At 32.8% G+C, this 23,654-nt stretch overlaps 2 long non-coding RNA genes across 2 annotated transcripts; both read right to left on the bottom strand.

Moving 5' to 3' along the window:
• Positions 1–2,393: 2,393 nt before the first annotated feature.
• Positions 2,394–3,766, bottom strand: LOC109123266 (uncharacterized). The gene is made up of 2 exons (XR_002030989.2): positions 3,514–3,766; positions 2,394–2,976 (listed from the first exon to the last, which is right to left on the bottom strand). It is a non-coding gene; the product is annotated as an uncharacterized LOC109123266 (long non-coding RNA).
• Positions 3,767–12,008: 8,242 nt separating this feature from the next.
• Positions 12,009–13,369, bottom strand: LOC132254480 (uncharacterized). The gene is made up of 2 exons (XR_009466760.1): positions 13,200–13,369; positions 12,009–12,247 (listed from the first exon to the last, which is right to left on the bottom strand). It is a non-coding gene; the product is annotated as an uncharacterized LOC132254480 (long non-coding RNA).
• Positions 13,370–23,654: the final 10,285 nt, after the last annotated feature.

The following is a 23,654-nucleotide window of genomic DNA, read 5'->3' as shown; positions in this document are numbered from 1 at the left end:
ACCGGATCAGATTTCACAAGTGAAACATTTTTTGTTCTCTCCAACCTCCCATTCACAGTTTTTGCTCTTAATACCTGCACCTTGACCAAATTCCTAGCATCTAAATATTGGGTTCCAGTAATAGGTAAGGTTGTGGCAGTAAGTTGAATGGGGCTGGCAAAGGACTTAGTCCAGAAACTGCATGGGTGACAGTCCCAGGTGGGCCCACCTGTGGATGAGATGAGGTAGCAGTGTAGCACAACAGTGGGGAGAAATCCTTGGTGCAACAGGAGGGACTGTCTGATTGGAGAAAGCAGAACCCATGACATTGAACAATTCTCCTGCTAAGAGTCCTGGGTACAAGTAAGAAGGGAAACCTCACCATTGTTGAGCAAAACAACGTCTCCATCTGTGTGAATTTTTTTTAGGTCCATGGTAAAGATAGCCTCTTGCAAATTACCGAGGAAGGAATCCATGACTAGAGCACCCGATGTCATTTAAACACCAATTAAACTGAAATTAGGAGACGTGCACTTCTTTGTGGATTTAAACATCAGCTGTGCCAGATAATTGAGGAAAGCCAAGGATCCCTTTTGATCGACATTTCCATTGTGAATGTCTTCGTTCACACATTTCAAGTTCTAGTGCTGAAACTTCTGTAATGTCAGACTCCATTCAACCATATGTATTTGCCATGATCTTGTGAAGTTTTTGAACTTGGATGTACTGCGAAGAAGATCAGTCATCAGAGTTCTCGTCTAGGACCCAACTCTACTAGATTCACTTTACTGGGTTGACCCAACAACTTTCCTGATTCCTCAACAGTTTCATCACAATTCTCCGCATAAACACCCACATGATCTACAGCTTCATATGTTATACCAGTGCTTGATGTGTCAAACTCTAGACGTATGCAGGAATGATCAGGCTCCAGTGTATGCAACTCTTGCTGAACTGTAAAATTGACTTCTATATTCAAAGATAACAGTTATTCAAAGAATGGACACAGGACTTATATCATCTTCATCTCGGAGTAATAGATTTAACTCAGGCCACACTAATTCTCTCCAAGCAGCAAATCATCTTTATGCACGGATCGTCATCGCCAAGACCAACTGGAATAAGGCATTTTGCTCCTTGCTCGCTTAGTAGTTCAGATTTCAGAAGATGCTAAAATACAATCCTGAGTTCACATTGCTCTCTCTATCATCTTCTTCATCAATGTACTTGAGTTGGAGTGGCTCCTTACATGGGTGGTTTCTCTCTGGAACACGGAGACATGTGACATGCGCTAAATGGAATCTCCATCACCACAAACAATTCAGGAGAACTGCTTATACTCTGAAAAACAGGATGCTCTTCTCTACCACCCATTGTTTCAACACCTTTATTTGCTGAGGCCGCCTATCTGCTTTCACAAAGTAGAAGTCATACAGTAGAGCATCCTCAACTTGCCTAATCAGAAATTCTTTCTTCCATGTTGCCAAGATACCCTTGGGAAGTACAAAAGAGGTCTGGCTTGGGAAGACATAGCTAGGAAACTCTGCATGAAACTGATGATCATGAAAGTTTTCCAAGACCCTGGAGCATGAACCAGAATGCCACCCCTAGGATTATCAGAAAATTGAAGCCCTCCATTTGATGGGGGTTCACTTGCATGTTTTGCCTTATCTCCCATTCTGGTGTCCACTTTCCTGGTTATCTATGACTGGTTTGGATTTCCCGAAAGTTTCTAGCTTTGCTGATCATGAAGGTGCCTCGCATTGCTTGTCCCCAAGGGGGGATTCAATGATTGCCCGTAATGAGTAATGAGTTCCCCAAAATAGAATATAATTATTGTCAGCCTTACAATACTACTCTCTTAAAATTTTCTGCTCGCTCAACAGTAATAGCTCAGCCCACCAATGTCAAAAGACTTTTCCGGGCAATGTTTACAATGTTATCAAAATCAATAACAAGTGTATATAATAAATATACAAATAAAAAAAGTAAGTAAAAAATTGGAACTCACAAATAAGGTTGATCAAGGTTAAAGTTTGACTTTATGTCCTTAATACGAATTTCTCCCGCTCTAGTGTTTACGGTTTATTGACAATTGTCTTCTAAAATGCAATAATTAGTTTCTTGTAATAGTAGCACTTTAAATCACAAGAAACAACAAATTACTTAGTTATTTGTACTCTTTTGTATATCAAATATTTGGTAAAAAAGATAAATGACTAAACTTGAAGTTAGGGAGGACTTGAATGACAAGAAATGAGAAAGAGTGCCATGGGGGGCTATTTATAGATTTGAAGGTGACTTATTAGAAGAGATGTGTCTTTAAAATACTAGACACATCCTTTTAAGGGTTGTGTCTTAAGACATCAAACACATCCTTTGGAATAGGTTTCGTCTTTTAAATACAAAATACATTCTTTAAAATAAGTTGTATTTATTAAGAAATAACATGTCTTCAAAGGAAAAAAAATAATATTCTTTATAAAAATTCCAACATACAAGGCAAAAACTACTTTCTTCCTCCAGTCTGGGTACTATACAAATCTGTTTTTATCACTGAATTCTGTCAGAACAGTAGCTGCATTTAACTTTTTGTCCATTGTATTCTACAAAAGTGCATGCTCACACTGTCTTGCTGCTACTTCATCCACCTCCCTGGAATTTTCTCCACTTATAATTTCGCCCATTGGATAATCAGATGATCCCATACTCTGCAAGCCCCTCTTGAGTCTATCAGTTTTTACAAAACAAATGCTGCCTGCTGTGGGTTGAAGCTGTTGCATATCCTTGGGAACATTAACTGGGCATGCTTTAAGCTTCATGGAAACTTTGGGAACAAAGTAGATTCCACTAAACACTTTGCCAATTTCATAAGACGAGCACGGTTCTCTCCAGGCATGGTACGAGTGAACAAAATAGACATGAAGGTTTCCAATATCATCCAAAATTTCGAAGTCTTTCACTGTGTGTAAAGCATTCCACCCAATATGAGGTACTCTGAAACCATTAGACGAGTCAAAATGCCCAACAACACCAGGTATCAAACCAAAACCTCTACTGGTCCATTGTCCATTTCTCCATTGTATCACAGAATGACAGGCACAGGGGAGTAATGATACAGTCGATGATAAATGGGATGCACAGAACAGAGCACAAATGAAAGAAATAGAAAGCAAAGGTGAATAACTAATTCGTAAAACGCATTAGTTACATAGCATTCGTAAGCAGATTGTAAATTATTTATCCTTTTTTCCCAAATTAACTTCTTTGTGTTATTTAAATTCTTTGCCATTATATGTTCTAAGGTTTTTTTAATAACATTGGGTCGAATCGGTCTATCTAAGGGATATAGAGATGCCACGCTAAAGCTACAGCAGAGACAAATCATGCTCAAACTGAACCAAATGAAATGAGACAGGAATCAACTATAACCAAATCACAGAATCCAAAAGATCAACAACAAGAAGTAAAGAAATAATAGTCAAAATCAGCAATAACAGAGAAGGAAAGCAAAGAAATCCATAGTGGCCATACCTAAGCTTCTCAAGCAAAGCTTGCTCAGTTTCCCCTCCTCTGGCTCTCCCACTCCTTTGCTTGCTCTCCCTCTCCTTGCCTACTTTCTTGCCGTCCAAGCCTCCTCTGCACCTCTCCAAAAACCCCAGAATATCTTCCTCTGTCACCCTCCTACGTGTCACTGCTGCAGCCAACTCTTTCTAACACCTTACACAAAATCCCCTTTCTTGCAGGAAAAGCACCACCTCACTCACAGCTCACCTCCTGTCCATGCGTTTCCCTCTTGAAGGGAGCAAAAATATAGCAAAAGTCTACAAACCTCCAAAACAACCAAAAAGATGTCTCCCTATAGACCCAAAATGAGGGGTCTACATTATTATTATAATTAAATTTTTTAAAGATAATTATCCTATAATAATTATCATTTATTTTAATTATTATAATTAATTAAGACAATTATAATATTTATTTGTTTTGTTTATTTATTCCTCTACAATAATAAACTCAATTCATGTCCTCTAACTTTTCAAATTGTGGTTTGTGCCTTTATAATTGTTCCTTCTCTATATGTGACAACACTATTATAAAATAGGTCACTTTCAAGTTTAAATTTGGGGGGAGGGGGTGTCAAGAGTGAGCAGGAGAATTTCTCTTACCTTCCTTGCCCACCCAACCTTATTTAATTTTTTAATTATTTTTTAAAAAATAAAAATTATAATTATATTAAAATAATATAATTTAAAAATAAATACTATTAATTTATAATTTATTTATATAAGAATTGAATTTTTCATTCTTCCTTAGTTAAAAATTGAAAAATAAAAAATATTAAATTATTTTTATTTAATTATATATATGTACTCGAATGGGACAATACAATACCTAAACCTATCCCACTAACACCAGAGTTTTAATAAAATTCTCAAACATTAAAAGTATGAAAGGGTGTTTGTAAAGTAAAAAAAGACTAAAATAAATAAATAAAGGTGCTTGGACACACTATTTTTTTTATTTTGGGCTTTGAGGCCAAAATAACTAAGACTTGGAGTTTCGTTTCAAGTATGAGCTTGCTTGATTAGCTGATTTTTTTTAATCATATTATATTAATTAATTCCATATTTTTAGTATCACCAATCTTAAATTCTTTAATATATTTTATGAAAGAATTATTCCTCATATTTTCAAATTCTTAATTTGAAGTATTCACAAGAAATCTAAGCTATCTTAAATATTTGATTAAAAAATTCAATTTGACTTCAAACTTGTTGATTACTATATATGTTAATTTGATGAGATTACAACTTTTTGTTTATAAAAATAAAACCATAGTGAGCATTGCCATCCTGATTTTATTTTCAGGAAAAGTTGCTTCTTTGACAAATCAATTTTAAATATTATCCCAAAAGCTAATCTTCATTCCAATTTTATTTTATTTTTTTGTAATGACATTGTATTGGTTTTTTTTTTTTTTTTTTTTTTTGCCAATTTGAGATTTTAATTCTCACATATTAAAAATAAAAAATTAAAATTGTAGGACTTCTCAAAATTGTTCAAATTCAATTATAAACATTGATCATGTCATATCTCTAATTGAGTAAAGAAAACACCCTTTTTGCTCCATTTTTTAAAACAATTGATTGTTATCAATTTATATTATATTCTTTTGAAAAATAAAACATATTTGAAAAAAGAAAGTCATATTTAAATATGATTTCCCTAACTTTTTAATTATTATATGTCATGATTTTGAAATAAGTCAAATCCAACTATGCATATGTGTTAAGTATAGTTAATTTGCAATTAGAAACTTTGTTTATTATACTATGAAGTTTGTTATTAAATATTGTTATCTTTGTAAATTAGTATTATATATGAAACAAAGTTCAAAGTTGTTAGTTATAATCTGAGAGCCTTTTTTAGTTATTTCATTTAAATTTTATATTTTATTTCTATATCATAACATAGTATTAGTGCTTTCTTAACTAATATAAATGGCAATTGATCAACTCAATCTTACCGCTACTTCAATATCATCCATTGAAACCTCATCAATTAACTTGCAACTAGTACGATATTCAATGGTATCAACTACAATTCCTTTCTCCTCTAACTTGAATCCTATTTCAATTAAGCTTGATAGGAACAACTATGGCTTTTGGAGATCTCAAATTCTTCTAGTAGTAAAAGCATACAAACATGATGGCTGTCTCACTAGAACCAAAATGTGTCCACTACAATCCATTGAAAAATTGGATATTCAATTCAAGTAATTCCAAACCTTGAATATGAAAACTAGATTGTGTCTTTATCAATTTCTCATGAGTTGGTTAATGTCATCCATCTCTAAATCAATGTTTGGACTTATTGTTTGGACTTATTGTTTGCTGCATCAATACTATTGATATTTGGTCTACCCTGAAAAGGCTTTTCATCTAAGAATCTAAAGCAAGATCCATGCAACTCCATTATATTTTGCAATCTTGCAAGAAAAGGTTTCCTCGATATCAATGACTATGTTCTTAAAATGTGAAACATAGTTGATATTCTCTCAGCTTTTTGAAAAATTATTTCAAATGATGATTTTACTCTCTAAATTCTTGGACGTCTCAGATTAGAATATGATTCTATAGTAATGAACATCACCTCAAGAAGTGACAACATCTCCTCACAAGAAGTGACAACACCTCCTTACAAGAAGTGCAATTCCTCCTCTAGAGCCAAGAACTATGTTTAGAGCAATTAAATATTGTTATTTCAATTGATATGACAATATTAAAAAATTATGTAGCAAAGGAAGACTACACCAGTAACAACAATCAAAACAAAGGGAATTTCCAATGTAATTATTAACACAAAAGCATGAATTTTAAGATCAACGATGTTATCACAAAGCAAACCAAGTCACATAGTAGGCAAATGTTATCATAGATTTGATCTTAGTTTCATTGGTCCAAACATTAGTGAAAACAATAATTCTTCAACTCGTCAAGCCAATAACCCAAATCAAAATTCTTAAGCATACTTTTTTAGTCCAAAAACTATGAATGATCCTTCTTGGTACATGAGCAGTGATCCAACCAATTATGTTACTTCAAATCTCAACAACATGTTTTTCAAGAATGAATACAAAGGAAAATGCAAATTGATAATAAGTAATGATCAAAACTTATCTATTTCTCATATAGAAGCAATTATTATTGACTCAAATGCACAATCTAAACTTCTTCTTTTGAACAACATTTTACATGTTCCCTACATTACCAAAAACCTATTGGGTATATCACAATTTACTAAAGATAATAATGTGATTGTTGAGTTTCATCCTTATTTTTGCCTTGTCAAGGACGAGAATACTTGTGTGTTGCTTCAAGGGAGACTTGAAGATAGTTTGTACCAATTTTATCACTCTAAGACATTAGCATTACAATCTTTGTCATCAACAAGATGCAAATTGTCCTCATGTTTTCTTGATTCAAGTCAATTGTACATGTACTTCTACCACTAGTTTTTGTAAAAATAACAATAAAAGTAAAATGATTAATTTGTGACATAGAAAACTTTGTCACCCTTGTTTTACAATTTTATCTCATGTACTAAAACACTTTGATATTAATGTTAATTTTGCTAGAGACCTCTCTTTTTGTCAAGCTTGTTAATTAGGCAAAGCTAAACTAATCTTGTTTTCTAGCTCAATCAATAAAACCTTTTCTCTTTGACCTTGTATTTTTCTATTAAAGTAATTGCAACTCATAAGACAATAATTAAAATATGTCTACAATTCATGGTTGATGCATGTTGTCTGTCATTGGTTCATTATTACTATAACTTTATTATAGTAAACTCTATCTAGGTTTAGAAGGCATATCAGTCCAATCTCTGACGAATCTTGAAAAGAAAAGCATGAAATGTTCTTCTAGAAGTTACTCCTTATGTGTCTTCTCCTAACATTATGTTGATGGTAAAAGATGAAATAAAAGCATACAAACCCATTCAATTATTCAAGTTGAATTACATGGGAAAAATAAAAGGAACTGCATAAACACTTAAGGATAATTCATATAGAGTTAATATAATAAGGAATTTTCAATACCTGACAGATAATGCCTAATGGTCCTTGGTTCTTGATTTGTATTAAGAAATCAAGCTTAGCATGAAGAAATGGATCAACATGATCTCCATGCCTTTTTTTTTTCTTATGGAATCCTTACATCAACAATATGATTCAAGATCTTTTTTACTCTAACTACACAACTTTCATGTTAATCCTCTTCCTAAGAGAATAAACTCTACAATCCGAAGCTAATGTCATGATGGAAAAAAACAAACTCGTTTTAAAGAAAAGCATTCATTTTCTTCTTTTAATAGATTGGCATATATAACTTTCACTATGTTATTAGCTGATGACTTTACCCAAGTCTTCAACCCTAGAAACATACCATCTATAGCCTTCTTCCTTGCAAAAGGTTCCATTAGCATGGTCCCGTAGCTATATATATCACCTTTCTTGGATACTATTCCCTTTAAATCGTATTCTGCATGTTTGCATTCTAGTTTTCATCAATAAATAAACATATTGTTGGAAAAATATTTTCATTTGGTATTTAATATTGAATTTTAAAAAAAAAATATCATTTAGGATATGAAGAAGAAAAACATATCTTGATCCATACTCCTAACTTTAATATGATTTGAAGTTCTTCAAGAAACCATCTTAAACTCTTCTACTCTTGATCCTCCCTTTCCCACTCTCTCTTTATGCATTCCTTAGTAATGGGTATGGAGATACTTCCACTAAATTGTAAAAGTGGAGAGAAGGACCAAGAATTCTTCTATTTATAGGTGTAGTATGGTTTTTCCCATCAATATTGAACTATCAACCAATTATGAGTTTTAAAATGAATCTAATTTAATTTCATCAAAATTCATGCATGGGAGAATGAATCAAGATATTTAAGAAAAGAAAACTTAACTTATAAGAAAAGAAAATTTAAGGTGGTCATTAAGACTACTTTTGGTTCTAACATTCTCCCACTTGGTTTATAATGATGACTTTAAATTTTCCTTTACTAGATTCATTAGGTGGTTATCCATAATCACAATTACTTGAAATTCCAAAATTGTATAACTTGAACAAACAAATTGCTACTCTAGATCATGATGGTCCTATATTACTCTTTTAATGTAATTCCAAACATGCACCACAATATCAGTAATTTTCTTGCTCAAACAACCTTTGATGAAGAATTTGGGTTAACATAACTCTATTATGCCCATAAACTTTAATGGTTCAACTTTAATGTCAAATACATGACAATATTATTCTGAATATTATTCCATCAAGATGTGCACATAATGGAAATATGATAGAGTAGAATCATAATAAACAATAAAGAGATCTCATAGTGTCTCAATTAAAAATCCTTTGACAAAATATGAAGACCCCATTTTGCAAACATGTTCCTTAGAGGTCTTTGGCGCCAATGCTTTAGTCAAATGTTCCGCAATCATCAAGTTTGTATTAATTTGTTCTATTGACACTATTAAATTTTGTATCTCTTCTCTCACAACAAGATATTTTATGTCAATAGCCTTTGATGCACTTGAACTTTAATCCCTTGTACTATGTTATCTAAACTTTTAAAATGAATAAAATTTTAAGTTTGGGAATCAAAAAAATAAAATGTATGCTATTATCATTAGTAGGAAATATATATTTAATAAAAAAAATTGTTGATATTTGTACTCCATAAAATAAAACTTCTAAATATGAAAGTAAATTATTAATAATTATATTATTAGACTTTAATTCATATTTCAAATTCTAGAATTATGGATTAACTCCTTTATATTATAATTAAACCATGGTTTTAGAATTGATATTTAATCCCGATGTGAGAATTTGTTTAGCTTGACATGGAGTATATGTTTGTTTGACTTTACAATTTCATGGGACATGACGAAAACATTATATCCGCATAATGAGTGATTATGATATCTCATATCAAATAAAGGAAAAAGTTTTTTATGTTATATATGTAAGAACTCCTTTTAATCATGTAAACAAATTTTAAAATTATTAATGCTATATATATATATTATATTGATAGAAAGTTATAATCGATTGCAATAGCAACAACTGGCTCCAAATATCTTTCTGGAGACTTTATTCAATTATAGTTTTGAGCATGTAGGGTAGAACTAGAAGCCAGTCACTAAATATCCACCATCAACACATATCACTTGTCCTGTGATATATGAAGCAGTAGGGAAGCAAATGAATGCCACCAATGATGAAACCTCATCAAGCTCTCCCATGCGGCAAATAGGAGTTCGAGAGATTGTGCGCTTTAGATTTTCTTCTGTGGAAGGATCATCCTGTAGAAGGAGGAAACCAAAACAATGATGAGTTTCGCCTACTAAATGGATGGAATCATGTGAGTGAATCAGAGAGATGAAAGCACCATGCAGATAAAAGCAAAACATTAGTAATTTACGACCATATTGTTCTTGAGACGTGTAGATCATTCAATATTTGAAATCAATATAGATAATAAATTATATAAATTTAATTCAAACAATTAAAAAACAAAATACTTAAATTAATTTCTTTGAACCTTTTTGTTTGTTATAATAAAATAAAAAATCAAATATAATCATATTGTTGAACTACTAATCTCACATGAGGGCATGCAATCCTATATTTGCATCCACACATGGAAAGGTATCATAAAATTACAAATTGGAGAAACAAACATATAAATTACATAGAGATGTCTCAAACCCATAAACTCCGATCAAACCAAGTTTTGACATTATATTAAATTATCAATTTTTGTAAAAGTTTAAGTAATAAAGTTAGAATTTTACTTTTGCTTTATGGATGAGTAATAAATATATTTATCACATTAATTTTTTCATATGTATCACATGAATCAAATTAAATAGATTCTCCCACCTTTACTTTTAATTATATTTATATACTTTATATATATATATTAAATCTTATAATTTTAAAATATTAAAAAGATAAACTTATTGATAAATAAGTAAAATATCAAAACAATAAATAAAAAATATTTTTTAATCCATATGTAATTTCAACAAAATTTATAAATTTATTTTTATTTTAAATTTTCATAAATAAATAAATGAAATGGGTATCGAAATATTCACCTCACCTAACCATCTATATAAATAATGAATAAGGAAAATAGATGCATTAGTGTAGACCCTCCATTTTGTCTGTTAGGTGTTTGTTCGGTACTTTACAGTAATTCCTTGGTGACCCATTACTACTCATGTAGCTTATCTTTTCTAAACCACTTGGAGACTTTGATTTGACTCCTCATTGTGACCTTGGTTGTCATTCAAGTTTAGATTTGATTTCACTTAGATGCGCTTTAGGTTAGACCCACTAAGGCTCATTAGGCCCATTTAGGTCCACTTGACCCATTAGGTACCACCTAGGTCACTTGGGCCCACTTAGGCACACTTGGCCCATTAGACATGCTTAACATGACTTACATGGTTGCATGACTTACATGGTTCATTTTATTTATTTTTTATTTTTATTTTTATTTTTATTATTATCAATCACTTATTTTTATTTATTTGTTTGTTTATTATTTTTATTTATTTATTTATTTGTTATCTTGCTATTTATTTATTTATTATCATTTTATCATTCTCTAAAATTTTTATTCATTTATTTGATTTAATAATTTGATGTTTTTTTAGGGAAATTTACCAATGGATAAGGAAAAGTTGATTCTTGTAAGACTTTGAGAAGGAAAGAAACTCTTTTGGGCGTTATTGGAGATCACCTTTGGAGAGTTAATTATGGTGATTAAGAGATTTTTGAAGAAAGTGGGACTCTCCTAGAAGACGTTTTGGGAGAGTTTGAAATTCTAGGCGTTTGTTTCAGTAAGGAAGATATGGATATTGGGAGTTTAAGGAAAATTCGACTCCTTGAGAATAATGGGAGAGTCCACGATATCATGTATTTTTTTTTTAAGAGAAAAAAAGAAAAAGAAAAATGGTGGACTTTATTACTGGAGAATGGATTCACAGACAGATGGAATTCTTTGGAGATCGGATCATTAATGGAATTATGTGGGCTGCCATATAAAAAAAAAATACCACCATTGGAAAGGGGAGGTTGCCACTAAAACTCGGGATTGACGCTGCCATAGGGGGATGGGTGGATTCTTCTTAGACAGGTTGATCACTCCAACAATGGGACGGATTCTCCAGGGAAAAAGCCAGGGAATTGGCCGTCATCTCGACAGGAAGAAGCAGTAGGCATGTGTAGCCATTTTTTTTTTGTCACTTGGAACGCACTATGTGTCACGACCCAAATTTCGGGCGACCCAAAATTTGACCCGTGACCCCAGGTCAAAGGTTTGACCCTAAGGGTTCCTCCTATTCCACGTTGGCAGTCAACCAAAACACTTTGGATTTTTTTTTTTTTTATATACATCCCACTAGAATTCTCATAAATCACGATATCCCAAAACTACTCAAAACAACAAGATTAAATAAATATTCATTATAGTCCAAAATAAAAGTTCACAATTAACAACTTAATCAAAATAAAGCTTCATAACAAGTCTATGAGTCATAATTACTAAAACAAATCCCAAAATCCAAAAAGAAACACAATAACAAAAAAATGCCACGCTCCACTAGGCCGCTCCAGGAGCATCCTGAAGTTCTCCCTGCCCCACCTGTGGATCCTCAGGAGAGATATCTGCATCTAAAAATGTATAACAAGGAAGGGGTGAGCATTTCCACATTGCTCAGTAGGGTGCCTAGCACCCAAGGGGTTAAGGGGATTACTATGTTTCAAAGAATACGAAAAGGACACTTCAACACAAAAGGAACAATTCAACAATATCAGTCAATCACATAGTTTAATATATAATATTATACACAATTTCACAATATTCAACAATTACATGAATGCACATGAACGTGTGACACACAGTCATACAATGCACTATTGTTCTCGGGCTTTCACCGAAGGATACGCGTCCGCACCCAAATACACTCCCCATTCGGAGTCTTCCCGGGGTAACTTTTGGGTCTTTCACCCTAGGGATCTCTCTCCCTTCTTAATTCGCCCCACACGGGCTTCCACTTCTCATCTCTATTTCATTCATTTATTTATTTTTTTCACATAACTATGATGCAAATGAATGCCACAATTCCAATGTTCCTCAATAATTCAACAATCTCAACATTCCCCAATAATCCAATAAAATAATTTCACACATTACAATTTCCGATAATATCCCAAATAAATATTCAAAAAAATTGAATATCAAAATCTTGAGATTTTACCACACTTACAAAGTTTTTCAACCATTAATAATAATTTCTAATATCCAAAATTAACTAACTATTTACCCTAAAATTTTCGAAAATATTCTAACCAATGCCTAAAAATTCACAAATCATTATATTTGAAATTTAACCCAAATTTTGGAATTTTCCAACCCATCTAATAATTTTTTTAACATTTCAAACAATTAATTATCAATCAAAATCAATTTCCCGAAATTCCAAAAATTCCAAAAAAAATCCAAATATTCTATAAAAATTCATACAACACCCATAATTCCTAATTAACTCATAATGACAATATCTACAATTTTTTTTCAAGGGAAAAACCTAAAAATTTAAGTTTTAGGGTTAGGGTCCCCTACCACAAATCTGAGAATTCAGCCGCTAAAAATACGATTGACCACCGTAGGATTATTCCCCTCGTTGAGTAGAACACCCCCTCCAAATCTGAGCCGAAACGGAGGTCGTTTGACCACCCAAACGGCCGGTCAAAGCTCCGGCGATGTGAGATTTTCTACAGTGCCGCCGCCCTCTTTCTCCTAGATCTGCTATTGTTCCCTTCTTTCCCACTTAAGCCCATTTCTTTTCATTTTAATCCACTTACCAAACAGCCCACTCAAGCCCATTTCGTTTCCTTTTAAACAACCCACTTCTTTTCCTTTTAATCAGCCCACTCAAGCCCATTTCTCTTCCTTTTGATCAGCCCACTCAAACCCATTTCTCTTCCTTTTAATCAGCCCACTTCTTTTCCTTTTAATCAGCCCACTCAAGCCCAACCCAAGTTCAAAATAAACCCAATAACTAACTACCATTTTTCTTTTAAAACCCTATTTCATCCAAGCCCAAATTACTCCATTTTCATTTCATTTTTTTTTCCTTTTATTTTTATAAAACACACAATTTAATATTTTTCTCAATTTTTATTAAAAAGGAATTTAATTTAATTAATTATTATTATTATTATTATTTTAATTCTAATTAATTTTAATTAATTAACTTTTCATTTTTGTTTTCGTTTTTCTTTCCCGGAAATTCCCAATTACTCAAATCCTAAGAAATTTCCACCCTAAGGCTGACATGGCATAAAATTTTCAACTCGTTTAATTGACCGACACAATAAAACGAAATTCGCCAATCCGAAATTGACACGTGTTCTCCAAACACTTTTCTTTTTGACTTTTCAACCATCACACAAAATAAGACTTTTCAAACTAAAATTGCTAACGTGGCATAAAATACCCGGTCATTACACTATGAGTTGAAGACAACCAGTCCACGCACAAGCATTCCCACGGTTGCAACTTTTGAGGGGTCCACATCCCAATTTCCATAAGATCTCCATGATATCTTCAAGAGAACCATGCACGCCACTGATTCAAAGCGAGTAGGCTGCATCTTCCAAAGGTAAGGAGAGACAAGGCAACATGCATGGATGAAGGCTTCATTCTGTTGCCAGTCCATAACCTCCACGGGCTACAATTCAATGGACATACAGTCCAATTTGAGATGATCACGCACCATAGAGAGTGCACACCATGGACGTCTCCAACACTTTGACCACATATGGAGAATACCATCCATGGACCTTAGGGAGAAACATCAATGCACACCAGATTCTTGTTCGAAAGATGGTGCACGTCATCACCATTGGAGTTCCATAGATGCACCAGTAGCAACCACCATTTTGACATGGATAGGAATGTCACACTGCTTTGGAGTGGAAAAAAAAAAAACTAGCTGCCATCATGTCCATAAGAGAAAGATGCATAGTCCACCTTTGATGAGGATTTATACAACCACATAGAAGTGGAATGGGGCTAGCGTATAAAATCAATATAGCCACACATGGATTGAAGGGGCAGTCTACTTTCATAGAGAAAAACGGTCAGCACACCAAGATGAGGGATCTCCACTTTCCATTAACAATCACATGGCTATAAATAAAAGGATGCCGCGGATTCTCTTCATGAGTACGTTTACATTGAGGGGATGCACAGTCCACAATGAAGACAGCCTGCATGCATAAATGGATCTCCACACGAGCTACAATTTTTAAGAGAAAACAGCCTGCACCTTTTGACTTCGAAATAGCCCCCATGCATTGATCTGAAAGGTAATTTCACATTCTTAAACTCATTTTATTTTAGTTTAAATTTATCCCTTCGGTTTAGATTTTTTATTTCTTGTTATTTCAATCCATTAGTAAAATTGCTTTTGTGCTAAAGTTTTTATTTTTTTAAACATGTTTTCATCCATTTTAGTTAGTTTGGATTTTAGATTTGATAAGTACGGATGTATTCGTTGTATTAGCTCTGATGATTGGATTTTAGTTTCGATAAGTACAGATGTAGTTTACTGTATTAGAGTTGATGAATAATGGACTTTAGTTTTCGAATAATTGTTGATGCTAATTTGGATTTTAGTTTTTGATAAATAATGAGGTTAGTTTGAGTTTGAGTTCTAAAATTTTCATTGAGTACTAGTTCTTTAAGTTTACATGTTTGATGCCTTTTAAAAACTTATTGAGCATCCATTTGTTTAAATTCACATGCTAGATAACTCTTAAAAATTTATTGAGTTTTAGTTTGATTAAATCCACATGGTAGATACCTCTTAAAAAAATCCATTGAGTGATATATGGGATGTTATATGTGATTAATTGTTAGTTCTCTTTATCTTTGATACTTATTTTACTGGCACCTTAGGGAATTCTTGAGTTTGAACTTTCTTTTAGGAAAGGTTTTTTTGTTAAATTGATATTTTGAGTTGAGTCAAACTTTCTTTTTTCAAAAATGATTTTTTCCATCATAAGTTTACTTCCCTTAAAGTCATTTTTCAAAGCATTTAAATCACCAATAAAATGTTTTAGAAAACATTGATTTTAGCTTTAGGCAAAGAACACACTTTCTATTAAAATTATGCAACTCATTTCATTTAAGTTGCATTTCTCCTTTGTTGGTTTTTCAAAAATTTGATATTATTCACATAGGTTTGGACTTGTACTCCCAAACTAATGGGGATACAAAAGTAAAACTTACGGGAATTGATGGAACCCCTACATAAGAAAATTTTTCAAAACTCTTCCTTGCTGCTAATTTTCACTCAACCACTAACCCTTTAGTTTTAAAATTCATTTCAGCAACTTCAAAATATTTTAAAAAAAAAAATCCAAAACTCATGTGATTTTCCTCACTTCTTGACCTTGAATTTAGAATTTTGTTTGAGTTAGAAAGTAATTCTGAAATAGAAAATACAAATGAGTCTTTAAGAGGGCACTATTTTCACCCAGTTATGGACACCCAAAATATTTTTCTAAAAATAAAATAACAGGTTACTTTTAAAATTTGATTCAATATTTTTTCTTCATTCTAGACTTCTTGAAATTGATCTTAGACATATAAAATATTAAAAAATATGCATTTTTGAGGGAGATATGATTTTTTAAAGTTGTACATACTGTACATGATGGAATTTGGACATTTGATTAGCTAGAGTGTTTTAAAAATATTTTTGAGTACTACCCAACCCTGGATTCATTTTTTCTGTGATATAGACACTTTGAAAAATGTGTGTGATTTTTTTACGATTTTATGTTATCTATTATTATTTTAAAAAAATTTGTTTATGCATGTCACTATTTTTTTTTACCTAATCTGGATCTTTTGGAACTTTTGGGTGTCTTTACTATAATTTGTCATTTGAATGAGTGTTTGCCTTTTGGTATGTTGTTCTAGATGTATAGGAGTTGTTTCCTGAATTTTTTTGTAATTAAATCCTACTCTAAGATATTTTTTTAGAAATTGTTTTGTGATGCTTCCTTTTCTAATTGCATGTTGATGATCTTGTACTTTGCTTGAAATTGTTATTATTTTTGGAGTCATTTGACTAACCTTGGCTCAATTTTGGCTTTGGTACTATATATTAGACATAATAAAGATGTTATATAATTTATACTTGTCCTAACCACTCTAGCATTTTTGGAGGAATCTTATAAATTATGCATGCTATCCAAGTATGCTCTCTATCACTTACTTTTTGGAATTTTATATAAGTGATAGAGAGCATACCTGGATAGCATGCATAATTTATAAGATTCCTCCAAAAATGCTAGAGTGGTTAGGATAAGTATAAATTATATAACATCTTTATTATGTCTAATATACAGTACCAAAGCCAAAATTGAGCCTAGTTAAGTCAAATGACTCCAAAAACAAATAACCAATTCAAGCAATGTACAAGATCATTAGCATGCAATTAAAAAAAGGAGCATCACAAAACAATTTCTAAAAAAAATATTTTGGAGTTGAATTTAATTACAAAAAAAAAATAAGGAAACAACTCCTACACATCTAGAACAACATAGCAAGAGCTAAACACTCATTCAAATGACAATTGCAACAAAGACACCCAAAAGTTCCAGAAGGTCCATATTAGGTAAAAAAGGTGGCATGCATAAACGAATTTTTTAAAAATAATAAGAGATTACATAAAATCATACAAGAAAATTAGACATATCGTTTAAAGTGTCTATATCACAAGAAAAACAAATTTAAGGTCGAGTAGGAATAAAAAATATTTTTAAAACACTCCTATGAAACCAAGGTTTGGTTAATCTTGATTTTGATGATAACAAAACAAGGTTTATAACTAATGATTATATTTCAAGTGTGATTAGGCAAGACGATTTTCAAAGTGGCAATCACAAAGACAAATCAAGCCAAGGAGAAATCATGAAGAAGAAGACCACCTCAAAGTGAAGTGTTTTTCAAGACCCAAGCTTCATAAGATCTCTTTGTAAGGTTGTTGGTGCACTAGGATTTTCATGCATTACATTCTTTACTTATGCACCAAAATCATCCAAGAGTTATTTTGTTTTAAATATTTTAAAAATTAGATGATTTCATGTTTTCAACTAAAACCTTGTGTCAAATGTTTTTCAAACTTATTTAAAAAGGTTTTTAAGTTGAAAAAGTTGGTTGTTGCGCCAAAAATGGCTCAACCAATTGAACTGGATGAGGAACCGGTCGACCGTCAACTCAACAGATCGAGGTTCGGGTCGACCCCCAACTCAACTGGACGAGGTCCGGGTCTATCCCCAACTCAACTGATCGAGGCCCGCGTAAACCCCTAGCTCAATCGATCTAGGGTGCAAAAAACTTTCTTTTTCTTCCAAAACGGTTGTTCAACTGGTCAAGGTTGAACCTCAACCGGTTGAGGTCTGGTCGAGGTCCGATTGAGGTTCGTTCGAGGTCCAACGGGCATTAAATGATAATGGCTAGTCAACCAGTCGTCCCCTAGCTCGACCGGTCGAACCCCCAACTGCTAGTTTGGCTTTTTTCTTCTATAAAAAGGCTCAAATCTTCATTATTTAATGAGCTTAACCTTCCCAAACCTTTCTTGAACATATTTGAGCCTTGGAAGAGTGTTTTTTAGTGCACCATTGTTCTAAAACTTGCATATCTTTAGTGCACCATTCAATCCTAGTTTTCTTGTATCATTTGAGCTTAAAGTTTTTGTACTAGGATTTTGTGAGATCATTTATTTGTAAATCTTTTAGAGGAAGTTTCTCAGGTGTGGGGTATCACTTGAGGGGTTGTTCAAGAGTGGGATATCTCTTGAGAAGTGTAAAAGGTGCTTGGAGCCAAAAGTCCAAGAGAGTGAATTGGAACCATAATCCAATTGTATTGCTTGAAGGCTTGGTTTGGAAGCCTTGAATTAGTGGAACCTCAAGCTTGGGATTGAAGCTAGAGGAGAGTGGATGTAGGCCAGGTTGCGCTAAACCACTATAAAATCTTGTGTTTGCATTCTCTCTTCCCTACTCTTTTAATTTATATGCAATTGTATTTATATTGCTTATTATATACTTGCATATAATTGTCTCTTACATGTTTAAATTTGCAAAAAGTGACCATCACCCTATTCACCCCCCTACTCTTTTAATTTATATGCAATTGTATTTATATTGCTTATTATATACTTGCATATAATTGTCTCTTACATGTTTAAATTTGCAAAAAGTGACCATCACCCTATTCACCCCCCTCTAGGGTGATTACCATATAGGTTGGATTAGCCTAATTTTTATAACAACTCCAACTAATCAAATGTCCAGATTCCCTTATGTATAGTAAGTACAACTTTGAAAAATCATATCTCCCTCAAAAATGCATATTTTTAAATATTTTATATCTAAGATCAATTTCAAGAAGTCTAAAATTAAGAAAAAATATTGAATCAAATTTAAAAAGTTATTTGTTATTCTATTTTTAGAAAAAGATTATGGGTGTCTAGAACTGGGTGAAAACAGAGCCCTCCAAAAACTCATTTATATCTTTTATTTCATAATTGCTTTCTAAGTCAAATGAAATTTTAAATTCAAGTTTAAGAAGTGAGGAAAATCATACTAGTTTTGGAAAAAAAAATTAAATATTATAAAGTTGCTAAAATGAATTTTAAAACTAAAGGGGTAATGTTTGAGTGAAAACTGGCAACAAGGAAGAGTTTTGAAAGAATGATTTTATGTAGGGGTTCCACCAATTCCCCAATTGATATACACAAATCTAGCCTATAATTATCCCATTTATTTGGGACCACAAGCTTGGATTTGTATTCCACTCAAAACCATAATTTTTATTGAAGACTAAGAAAGATGCAAACTGATCAAGACATGGTTGCATATTATTTAAGAAAATGAGATTTTGATTCTAAGGACTCTAAATGAGTTTTTGAAATGCACTTTAACGAGGAACATTTTGAGAAAAGGTTTCTTTTTAAAAGGAAATACATTATTTGCAAACAACAATACACAAGGGTCAAACAAAGGCAACCTAGAGGAAAACAAAATTTCAAAGTAAAATTTTCAACAACCAACCAAACCAATATGGTGAGAGTAGGAGCCAACCTTCATGAGTTTTCGATGGCCTCCAAGAATTAAATTTAACGAACAAACGTCAAAGCAAATAACTAAACGACCTTAAATCAAATAAAGTCAATCAGATATCAATCAAGAACTAACAAGGATTAATCAAGCGCATAAACTGAGGATATAATCAACAATTAGTTAGATCACTCGAACACACAAACCTATGATTAAAGTAATGTAAAATATAGCACCATTCTAAAACACTTGAACTAAATAAGGATCAATCAAGAACTAGAGCTTAACACACTTGAAACATGAATATAATGAAAGAGGGTCAGATAAATTAATTAGTTAAAATTCTAAAGACTTGTAAACCAACTATGATTGATCCAAAAAAAAATCAAAATTAACAAACATAGCGATAATGACATAGAATAAAATGAATTAATCACCTAAAAACCCAAAGCATCACATGAATCAACTAAGATGAAATAAAAGAGAATAAAATAACATTAAAACATGATGATAATGACATAGAATCAAATAAATTAATCCACTAAAATTCTAAAGCATCACACGAATTAATTAGGGTGAATCTGGAAACTAAAATTAAATAAAAACAAAATGATAATGACATAAAACCAAATAAATTAATCGACTAAAATTTTGAAGACTCGAAAACTAAATTGAATAAAAAAAAACTAATAAACAAACTCTAACTTTCAATCTAATAAAAAAAAACTAATAAACTAATAAATAAAAAAAGAAATCAAAAACTAAAGAACAAAGAAACTCACTTACCTTATCGAATAGGTGCGCGGACTCTTGCAATGTCTCCAAGCTGTATGTGTGTGGGCATTCCAAGATGTAGCCTCCACTTTCATTCTTTAATTGTCCAACCTGCCTTTCATCCTATGGTGCGTCATATGGAGAAATTCTGTGGTGCGGCTTCTTGTTTCCCCTCAAAGTTGTAGCCCACATGGAGGTGCGTTGGACTGTGCGGCTACCATATCCTGAGTGGCAGCCCGCCTTTTCTCTCGGAAAATCTGGGTAAACCCCTTAATGAATGAAAACTTTCCATGACCTATGCGTGGACTCCTCAAAAAAAAAAATTCTGGTGCGCGTATGTTCCTCCTAAAGAAAATTCTAGCATGTCCCTCCTTCCTCCCTCCATGGTGTTGTGTTCCGGAGCCTCTCTATGTAGGAACGTGGCCCATTTTCCTTCAAAATATGCAGCTGTATTCATGTCCAGAGTCCTAATGGTTGCAGTTGTGTGTTTGGTGCGCCTAAGAGCCCTTTCTGATGATGAGTTGTGTCCACCACAAAATTCAATCTTCAAGAATCCACCTTTTGCATGAAACTACCTTCAAAGGAACTCTTCATATGCAACCATATATTCCGCGATTCATCCATGGAGATTTATAAATTCAAGGCCATTATCTTCGTTAAGCTATTATAAAATTCATCCATGGAGATTTATGAATTCAAGGACATTATCTTCATTATGCCATTATAAAAGTCATCCATGGAGATTTTATGTGCAAGGCCATTGAAACCTTATTGAAATCAAGTAATTAGTATTCACAAAGTGGCTGCCCATTCTCCATCAGAATCAAAGTGTTAACACGGTTGAAAGTGAATGAAAGCCTTTCCATTTAACCAAGGCATCAACATGACGGAATGTGTATAGAATCTTCTCCATTAAATCAAGTCATCAACACGCATAAAGGGGATGAAATTTCTCCATTGAAAAAAAACTTTCCACTAAAATAAATTCCATCAAGCTACCATTTTTTTCCTAAAAATTCAACTGCAATTCCAAGCATTTTAGTGCTCAAAAATAAAGAAACCTGATAGTGCGTGATGGCGATTGTTAATGATGCATGTTGATTCCTCCTACAATGATCCAGACTGATTGTTCTTCAATGGATGAAGTTCTGCTGATGAATCACAATCTGGTCCATCTCATGATGGTGTGTGTTGATAGTCTTCAAAGAAAAATAGTCGAATGCATTCCTCGATTCTCACCAATCTGCAGATCCTTAAATTTTTGAAAATTCTCCCATCCACTTATCTAAGAAAATATGCCATTTGGTTCCTTTTTTCTTTTCTCATGGCCCCTGAATCTGCTCCCCAATCTCCATGGAGCATGTCTAGAATGCCAGCTAGTTGGGGTTTCCAGTGGAAAATTCTCTTGATCGTGCCCGCAGGTTCCATCTCCTCTTCAAAAAAAATTCTGCCATCTTTTTCTTCCGTAAAAAAAGAATTCCAACTCCTCAATAAATCTGCTACTTTTATTTTTCATATAAAAAATCTGTCACTTTCTTTTTCTTCCCAAGGTAAGTTCTAGCATTCTTCTTTTCCCATATCAAAAACTCTGCCACTTTCCCTTTCTCCATGTAAAAAGTCAATCATTGTCCTTCTTTATAAAGGAAACTGCTTCTTTCCTTTTCTAAAAATCTTCAACTCTCTAAAAAAAATGTCACCACATCTTCTCTTGCAAAACCTTATGTGCCATGTAAAGAAACTACTTTCCAATGTGGCCAAATTTTCCATCCATAAGCCAATGGGGTGTTTCCTCTCGAGTCAAACTTGCTTGGAAAGTGAAGATTTCCTCCTTGCAAAATCTCATGCAAAATAAAAAGTAAAGAATAGAATAAAAAAATCATGTAATTGAAAATTAAAAAATTAAAATTAAAAATTAAAATTATGCAATTAAAACTAAAATATCAAATGCATACATATTTAAATACTAATAATAATAAAATATAATTTCAAATAACTTAAAGAAAGAATCATTAATCTTAAGCAATTTCCTAAAAACAAGTAAATAAATAAATAAGTGAATAAAACTAACCAATATAAAAAAGAATCAAGCACATGCAAGTTGTACAAGCCATGTGAGTCATGAAACTATGCAAAACATGCAGGAAAGTGAGTCAAAAAATGTCTAAGTGACGTAGGGCAAACTAAATGGAATCTAACCTAAAGTGCACCCAAGTGAAGCCTAACTTAAACTCAAAGGACTACCAAGGTTACAACGAGGAGGGCCAGATAAATTCCTCAACCAAAGTCTCTAGGGTGGTTAAAAAAGATAAGTAGTATGAGTAGCAATGGGTCATCAAGGAACTACTGTGGAGCATTGGAAGTGAACTTAAAGATATGTGCTAAAGGGACAAAATGGAGGGTCTACAATTAGTCCAAGGCTTTGAAGAACAAGCAATTTCATTTAAGCCATTGTAAATGCTTGCTAACACCGGAACATCAAGGCTAAATGTCTCACCTTGAGCCATTCTACTAGCTACCTTGAAGACTCCAAGACGAATCAAATTGACACCCCCCAAGGAAGAACGAACTTACATAACTAGCATGCCAAGAAAATGGCCAAGTAAGTTTCCTTAACATCTGTCTCGGCCACGCCAAGGTCGTCAAAAACTTTCATTTCTGATTGGGATACAATATTTAATAGGATCAATATCCCCAAAGGGGTTATGAGTCTCCTTAAGCCTCTATGTCTTATTCCTTGTACTCTTATTTGGGGGTTTTGCATACTTCATGGAGTATTTGTACCAAAATGACACCTAATAGGCTAACTTGATTGAAAACTTCCCCTTCATCTTAGAGAAAATTTGATGATATGCAAGGAATAAGTTTCGACAACTTGGTAGGAGTGAAAACTTCATTGCATTATTAGATAGCTCTTTCACGCTCGGCACCATATCATCATAAAAAGATCTAATGATGGGTAGTCCAACAATACAATACAAGTCCCAAAGAGAGGTGGAAACCTCTCCAATGGAAGTATACAAGGTGTTAGTGGTAGGACACTAACGTTCACAAAAGGCCCTGATCATAAAGGCATGGTGATTGTAGCTGAATAAGGATGTAAAAATAGCTTCATAAAGCTTTCATCCTTTAAGAAATGGTCCATACCAACCCAATACATCCTCTACCC

The sequence above is a fragment of the Vitis vinifera genome, chromosome 10, assembly GCF_030704535.1.
Source record: "Vitis vinifera cultivar Pinot Noir 40024 chromosome 10, ASM3070453v1".
Lineage (NCBI taxonomy): Eukaryota > Viridiplantae > Streptophyta > Magnoliopsida > Vitales > Vitaceae > Vitis > Vitis vinifera.
The sequence above is the reverse complement of the archived record's forward strand: the minus strand, read 5'-3'. Positions and strand labels throughout refer to the sequence as shown.